At 37.7% G+C, this 8,423-nt stretch overlaps 1 protein-coding gene across 1 annotated transcript in view; it reads right to left on the bottom strand.

Moving 5' to 3' along the window:
• The window catches only part of DGKK (diacylglycerol kinase kappa), a 156,367-nt gene that overhangs the window by 124,669 nt on the left and 23,275 nt on the right, over positions 1-8,423 (bottom strand). The gene's annotated exons all lie outside the window — the stretch shown is intronic.

Consider the following 8,423-nt stretch of genomic DNA (forward strand, 5'->3'; position numbering starts at 1 on the left):
GACATCATGGTCAACAAATCCATATCCTTGTTCATGACTATATACTTAAGTATATCCCGTCCAAATGGCTATTCTTACTTTTCTTAAAAATTTCTCCACCTACTTTTAGCCTTGATGCAGAGAAAAGAAATGCTTGTTCTACTTAGCTCTCAATTCTTCAAGAGCAACTAAAGATTTGCTCTACCAATATAAGACTGGCAGAAAACCAAGAGCACTTTTGGGGCGCCTGGGTGGCTCAGTCGGTTGAGTGTCCAGCTTCGGCTCAGGTCATGATCTCACAGTTCGTGGGTTTGAGCCCCACATCGGGCTCTGTGCTGACAGCTTGGAGCCTGGATCCTGCTTTGGATTCTGGGTCTCCCTCTCTTTCTGTCCTTCCCCCATTCACACGCTGTCTCTGTGTCTCTCAAACATGAATAGACGTTTAAAAAAAATTATAAAAAAAAGAAAGAAAACCAAGAGCACTTTTAATGCAGAGAAGTAAGTGTAGAGTAGGCAGAGATTGCCTGTGCCAATGAACTCTGGTTATTGCAGAGAAATTATCTATAAGAAAACACTTTGTCTACCTATAATCTCTGTGCTTTTCCTGATGGGCAGAATTTCCACCGTGACATTCCCAACTGATAGGCTTTTACATTTCTCCAGGTTTTTATCACCTGGAAGCATGGTAAGACTCTTTTCAGGCTCATTATTCACTGATTTTTTTTTAATCACATGGTTTTTACCCAGGAGTAGCACTTTACATAATGAAAAATAACAAGGGAAATGTAACCTGAAAACCTCATAAACCTTGAGTAAGTATGAAAGAGGACAATCTTATTGACCCCCAAATATGCAAAGTATATGCACATACCATCTCCTCATTCAAGGCCTTAGAGGTGCATTGAGATGCCCTTTGGTCTATCTCAATTTCTTATTTTTTTATTCTCAATTTCTCTATATAAGCCCCACATATACAAGTCCTTCAAAATGCATGTTCAGAGGTAATAGGACATATTGATTGATGGCTTGAAATGAGAGTAGGTATATGGATATTTGGATGAAAGTAGGTGGTTCTGGAGTGAACAGATAGGAGAATCAAAGATTTTTTCTTTGTAGTGATAGGAAAAGATGTCAGTGAAGGGTATCAGGAAGGCAGAATTCAGTCTGTAAAATCTTTTACTATATGAGGAAAAAAAATATCAAGCATATATTTTCCATGAAGCTCAAAATATGCTATACGCTCTGCCTGATTTATCCTTTCAGCATCCCACAAAGGCAATGAAGATGTAGGTTTTCATCTTCATAACTCATTGTTTCAATAGGTACACTTACAGTGCTTTTCCTTCTCCAAGTTTAAAGTGTGGTAAAATGTCATATTTTCTCAATGGTATCTAAGAATGTCAAAGTGTGTTACAGATCATGTTCATTTTACATTATTGCCACTTACATGGTTTTTTTCCAGAATATGTGTGTAAGTATATATTAGCTTACATATAAACCTTTTAGTAAGTTGATATAAATAAGTAAAAATTATACCATTTTCCTAGGCTAAAATGTTTTCAGGGTCTTGCTAATAAAATTTAACAAAGGATCTTGAAAAATTCTATTGATAACATTCTTTATTCTCTTCTTGAGTTCTGAATTCTAAGGCAACCTATAGCCCTAAAAAAGGCTTCTTGAATCAAAAGGCTTAATTAATTTCTCAAGGTAAATGTCACAAGACCATCTCTCCACATAATAAACAACCTAAAGCAACTAAGAACTAATATACATGTGAAATACATATTTTTCAAGTCTCAATACAGCCTTTCTACCTTAGTTAGATACTTTGCTTGAGTCTAAGATGTGACGCCATCTATTTTCTGATTGGAATATGGAATCCCTCAGGCTTAGATAACCATATTTAAGTGAAAGTATAAAACACACTCTAAAAGGCAAATATAAATGTATTTTGATTAGTCATGTCACAACTTAGGGCCGATTATTACACTATCTTAAACAAACAACCCTATGAAATTTGTCAACTACAGTTTAAAAATGGGCCACAAAACCCTGTTTTCAGCTGTGTTCAGGTACCTTCCATTTCCACCATCACATCCCTACACCAGAGAATTAATATCTTTTTACATTACAGGCTGTACTTTTAAAAATACATTGTGCTATGTTTAGGCACAAAAAGACAGGAAATTATATTTTAATACACAAGGATTATCTTTAATACACAAAATGAAGAAATTAATTATATCCTACATATAAAACAAAATATATAGCATCCAAAAAATGTTATTCTTGTGTTTTGTAGACATTTAAAAAGTTTTTTGAAATAATTGTAAATTCACAGGGAATTTCAAAGAAATGTACAAGGAGGTCCTGTGCATCCTTCACCCATCTTCCTCCATTTTACCATCTTGCATAACTATAGTACAATATCAAAAGCAGGAGATTGACATTGGTACAATCCATACACCTTATCCAGATTTCAGCAGTTATACACAAACTCAGTGTGTGTGTGTGTGTGTGTGTAGCTCTGTGCAATTTTATCACAGGTGTACCTTTGAGTAAACATCAGAAAATCGAGATATTGAAGTGTACCATCATTACAAGACTCTCTCATGCTACTCCTTATAACCACATCTATTCCCTCTGCCCCCTCCCATTCCTAACCACTGACCTCCACAAATTTGTTCTGTTTCTATAATATGTAATTTCACAATTGTTACATAAATGAAATCATTCCGAATATATCCTTTTGAGATTAACTTTTTACACTCAGGATAATTTCCTAGCAGTTCATGAAAGTTGTATCGCTGTATTCCATGGTATGCATGTACCATGATTTGTTTAATCGTTCATCCATTGAAGGACATCTGGGTAGTTTCCAGTGTTTGGATATTATGAATAAAGCTTCTATGAATATATGCGTATAGAGTTCTACCTGAAAATATTTTTTCACTTCTCTGGAATCTATGCCCAGGAGTACAATTGCTGAGCTATGTGGCAAATCTACTTTTAGTCTGAAAGGGAATTTCTAAAGTATTTTACAGAGTGCCTATACCATTTTACATTCCCACCAACAATATATGAGTGATCTAGTTTCTTTATATCCTCTCTAGAACTTGGTGGTGTCACTACTTTATTTTAGCCATTCTAATAGGTGTGTAGTAACATCTTACTGTGGTCTTAATTTGCATTTCCCTAATGGCTAATGATATTGAACATTTTTCATGTACTTATATGCCATCTGTATATTCTCTTGGATGAAATATCTATGTTTTTTGTCCATTTTCTAATTATATTCTTTGTTTCTTAAATATTTAGATTATAGAGTTCTTTACATATTCTAGAAACAAGTCCTTTGTTGGAAATGTGATTTGAAAATATTTTTCCCAGTTTATAATTAAGTTTTACATTTGAATGAAATCCAGTTTTTCAGTTTTTACTTTTATGAATCATGCTTTTGGTACCATATTGTCATATACCTATTATATAACACCTTCAGAGAAACATTCCCCATAAAGTTCCTTCTGGTATCTTTCATGCTTTTGGAGGCTTTTATGTGTATGCACACACACACACACACACACACACACACACACTGACTGACCTAACTAGAAGAATTAATGCATATGTACTACTATGGAATTTATAGAAACGTAGCTCTTAGTGCTGAGTATAATGCTACAAAATATATTATCTAGGGGAGTTTACTTACCATCTCTGGTGCAAACAGGGGAAAATGGTTCATAAAATTGCAATTTATTTTTCAAATTATACTGTCCTCTATTTAGACAAAATAGGGAAGCATGACTAGTATATATGCAATGTTATATAAATCTGTGAGTTTTATAGCTTGAAAATTATGTGGTCATATGCAGGCAAAAAATCTGAAATTCTTCAGCTTCTAGGAGAAATAGTATATAGTTTTATAGAAATTGAGACTTGAGGCCATTGTACAACAAATGCCTGACATACCTCCTTTAGTAAGATAACATGAATGAAATTCAGTAAAATGGAACTCACAGCAGAACAGAGTCCATGAGTTCACATTGCCAACCACTGACTTGTCATTATCAGCCCTTAAAACTTAACTTGGCTTGAGGTAAGGCTAAATCCCTGATACCTTGCCTTAGTTTGTACCACTATTTGACCAATTCCACTTATTTGCACAATAACCTTTTGAGATCAGGGCAAACAGGGAGTCCAAGTGACTTGTTTGAATTCCCAGTGGGAAATTATCCCAGAGTCAGGAATGAGGGGGCAGTAACCCAGCTTTTCTGTATTCTTTTTGTAAATCCTTCAGGACATAAATGCTGCTTTCTTCCAACAGAGTGACTTAAAGGTGATCTAAAAATAACTTAAGTACTGAATAAACCACCTCTACCCCAGTCTACCCCCAAATACACATGGTAGAAAGTTTATTTGGAACCCTTAAGCAAAAACATCGCAAAGATCCTTTGATCCTTGGTTAAATACAAAATAAATAGATCTCCAGCCACCTGGGCAACTCAAATGCAAGAGCTATTTGTATGGCATTTGCAAACATTGAAAGAGAAATTAGGCATCTGGTAGGGGCTATGTCCTTATTTGTTGTTCTTTTTAACCTTTTACCAAACCTCCTTTCTCTTCTCTTTTACCATCCCATCCCCAGTACCTCCATCTTGCAGGCTCTAACCCCAATACCTTCCCCTAGATCCCAATTGTCTAATCTGAAATTGGACTATTTGATCTTCTGAGAACTTCCCAAAGAGTTCCGATTTGAATCAGTCCTTTTTATAATCAGCCTGGTCTGCTTAGAGACATCTGGAGGTGGGAAGTGTTTTCTAAACAAATTGTTCTATTATTTCTCCTGAGAATGCCCCTTATAGGATTTGACTAAAAAAATACAATTCCAGACTCCTACACAGAAACACTAGCTCCACTGGTAGGAAGAGAAACACACATATGTCAGCAGGGGTAAATCCATATGAATATGCGTAAGTATACAGTGAGCCACAAATGGACTTGATACACAGAGGGGATAAAGTAGGGGATGGTGAGATTCAAAATAGATTTTCTTATTCTTAGGGTTTGTAAAGTCTGCATAACTATCAAGAGCTCATAAAGAACACTGGATGACCAGCATCCCTTAATAATGGTGACTCAAAAGATCAGGCACCTACTATGAATCACTATGAAAGGTGCCCCAACAGTGAATCAAGCTGTATCCCAACCAAAGCTAATGGCTCCATCCTGCTCCCTGACCTGGAACTCCCCTTTTAGGATTCCCTAGGAATAATGGTCTTCACTATCCCAGGGGGACTGCAGGAACCTGTGAAGTTGCAAGGAATGGGGAGTTGCCTCTGTATTCACCATGGCAAAATAGTTGTCAGGATATTGGAATTAATTGAGCAGTATCTTTACCTATAGGAGTCTTCAGGCTTTTCTTCTAGATAGGGGGCAGGGTAAGGTGAAGATCATTGTTGTCAGCCTAGTCTCAAATGTCTGCCAACAGTAGCTTGGTTTCTCATTAAGATTATCAACTTCCTTCTTGAGGTCACCACTACTCTGCTGCTTCTGGGCAGGAAGTCCAAGCTCTGGAGTGTGACTAGCATGCTAAAATACATGCTGATACCAAAACCCAAGAACCATGTACCCCTCAAGATGTCAGCCCAGGGAGTGGTCAGAAAGCAGACAGAGGAAGTAACAGCATCTGAGATTTACTCACTTGGAGCTTCCTCCCCTCCCACTTTTACCCTCCTCAAGCAGAAGTGGGAAAGGCCTGCCCAAAGGTGATGAAATACCCAAATGCCCTACCAACAGCCATACCACAAAGGAAGTATCTGTTATAGTGGAAGCCTCAATTAAAACAGCTAAGACAGAGTTCAACAGTGATAGGACTAAAAGACACTGAAGAGAGAGAAGGCTGACTACTACTTTGTTTGAGTTTCCTCCCTCCACCCTGTAGTTAAAAAGAAGCCACACACAGAGAAAAGATATCCTTTGCCTCTGAGCACAGAATGCAATCGGTCATGCACATATTCAAGTTACCAGGCTCCCTAGAAAGAAAAACCAATAACAAAGCACTCTGGCCTTAAGATGTGACCTGGCTCAAAACCACCCCAGTGTTACCATTTATGCTATTGGTATGATGCCTGCCCTTGTTCCAACACACACAGAGTGTAGGATGAGTCAACAGCTTCTGCAGTTAAAGCTTTCATGCCTGACTTCTCCAGCTACACTACTATCACTTTTCCAGTAAGTCTCCCCACTGGCAACCAAGAGTCAGTTCCTAGGATTGACTTTAGCCTAGAAAGAATGACTAGGTTTGTGTGGTGTTTTTTCTTTTCTTTTTCTTCCTCCACTCCCTAAATCATAGAAAATGTGTATATGGACTTCTGAGATATGGACTTGAAAAACAGGGAGCATTTGTCCTTCATGCTGGAATGTGGTACAGATGCAAGTGATGACTACTCATGTGTACACATGGCTGTAAGTAATTAGTGTGGGAACACGCTCTATACATAAACCCTATGCTTGAGGCCAGACTTATCCACTGAGTATCCACTTCATGCCAGGTGTCTTACATACATTTGTAACTAAGATTAGATTTGGCTAAATGTAAAAAGGATTCTGCTTCTGAGAGTTCCTGACTAGGAACATACATTCTCACGTTCTAGAAGTCCAAGGCTAAGTCATGCTATGTTTCAGTGTGTTTTGGAAGCTTCTCTTTGTCCTCTAGGCTTCTGGTAACCTCACCTCATTGTATACTGGTTGTTGAGTTCTAGCTTTCATTTATAATCCACATAGTGCCAACGCTGATGAGTGGAGGTATGATGGAAAGTTATATCCTGCTAACCTGACTTTTTGATACTGCCCACCTTGTTCCACTGGTGGGATTTAAGTGGCAGCTTCCCAGTGAGTGTCATCTATGCACAGAACCTGATCCTGTTGCAGGATGACACATAAGCTAGATTTGCCTTATGCTTCCCAGAAGTGCATTGCTGCCTCTGTACTGCCATTTGTAATCAATTGCCTGTCTTCTGAGGTGTGTGCTTAGCAAACACAACCATTTAACCACAGCAGTATCTAAATGACTTTCTCTGAAATTCAAAGGTTATTTTTAAACTACTGAGTTTAAGAATTTCCCAGAGGCCAAGAGACATAGTCCACCATGAACTTCCTCTATGAAATCTTATCTACCTGGCACTATAAATTAAATACCTAAATCTGTGATGGAGAGTTGGTTATACATGATATCATCTACTATGAGGAGGCTTCGGATATAGAGACCTTGTCAAAGCAGCCAAACTTGATGTCAGAGTTCAAGTCTCTTAAGTAGCAAATGCTCTTGTAGTATCAGTGCATAAACAGAATAGCCTTGTTTCCTTCATGTCTTCTCACGGAGAGAAGTATATGTATCAGACATGTGCCTGAGGCAGAGATCATGTCTGCCATGTTTGCTATGCTACAACATCAAATCAAAAGGCAATACTATGAAAATATATTTGCTAGCAGCTTTAGAATAGTTCTTATCAAAAGGGGTGAGGAGAAAGGCAACACAAAATCATTTTCTTATTTTTCTTTTTTAATTTTTTTCTCTTTCTAAATGAAAAAGAGTGATAAAGGGGGATTTGAAATCTAATGGCATTTATCTAGTCCTCCATCTAAGGGAAAAATCCTATGTAGATATTGAATTAGTACCTCTACTATCTGCTTTAAAAATCTCCCTAGAGAGCCTCCAAGTGAAAAGAGCCTCTTTCAGGGCTTAAATTTCTGCAGCCACTTCTTCAAAAGTTGGAATAAAGTTAACACTAGACTAAGTTCTCATTCTTTGATCATGAAAGTTCATCATCATCCTTGATAATTTTTTAAATTTTTTTAATGTTTATTTATTTTTGAGACACAGAGACAGAGGATGAATGGGGGAGGGTCAGAGAGAGGGAGACACAGAATCGGAAACAGGCTCCAGTCTCTGAGCTGTCAGCACAGAGCCCGACGCGGGGCTCCAACTCACTGACCTCAAGATCATGACCTAAACCAAAGTCAGACTCTCAACTGACTGAGCTACCCAGGAGCCCCCATCATCAATCTTGATAATTGAAGGAAGATCACTCAAGTGTTATCGACATTCTTGCTAGAAGCCAGCATAAATTAAATTGGTGCCAATTCTATGCACCCTGGGTATATATGTATGTATATATGTGTGTGTGTGTGTGTGTGTAACCTGCAGGCTGCCTGTGGAGAGAGTGCTGAAACTGTATCACTTCTGCCCTCCAGCTTTTTGTGGGTTCTTTTCTCCTCCTTCACTGACACGTAAATTGCTTTCAAATTAAAATTGCTGCTTTTCTGGGGAAAAATCCCGAGAAATATTGGTACCTCAGATATCAGGATGGATTGAAATAATTATTAACTAAAAACTTAGGAAATTCTATAATTAATTAATGCTAACGAACTATCTGGTCCCC

The sequence above is a fragment of the Acinonyx jubatus genome, chromosome X, assembly GCF_027475565.1.
Source record: "Acinonyx jubatus isolate Ajub_Pintada_27869175 chromosome X, VMU_Ajub_asm_v1.0, whole genome shotgun sequence".
Classification (NCBI taxonomy): Eukaryota; Metazoa; Chordata; class Mammalia; order Carnivora; family Felidae; genus Acinonyx; species Acinonyx jubatus.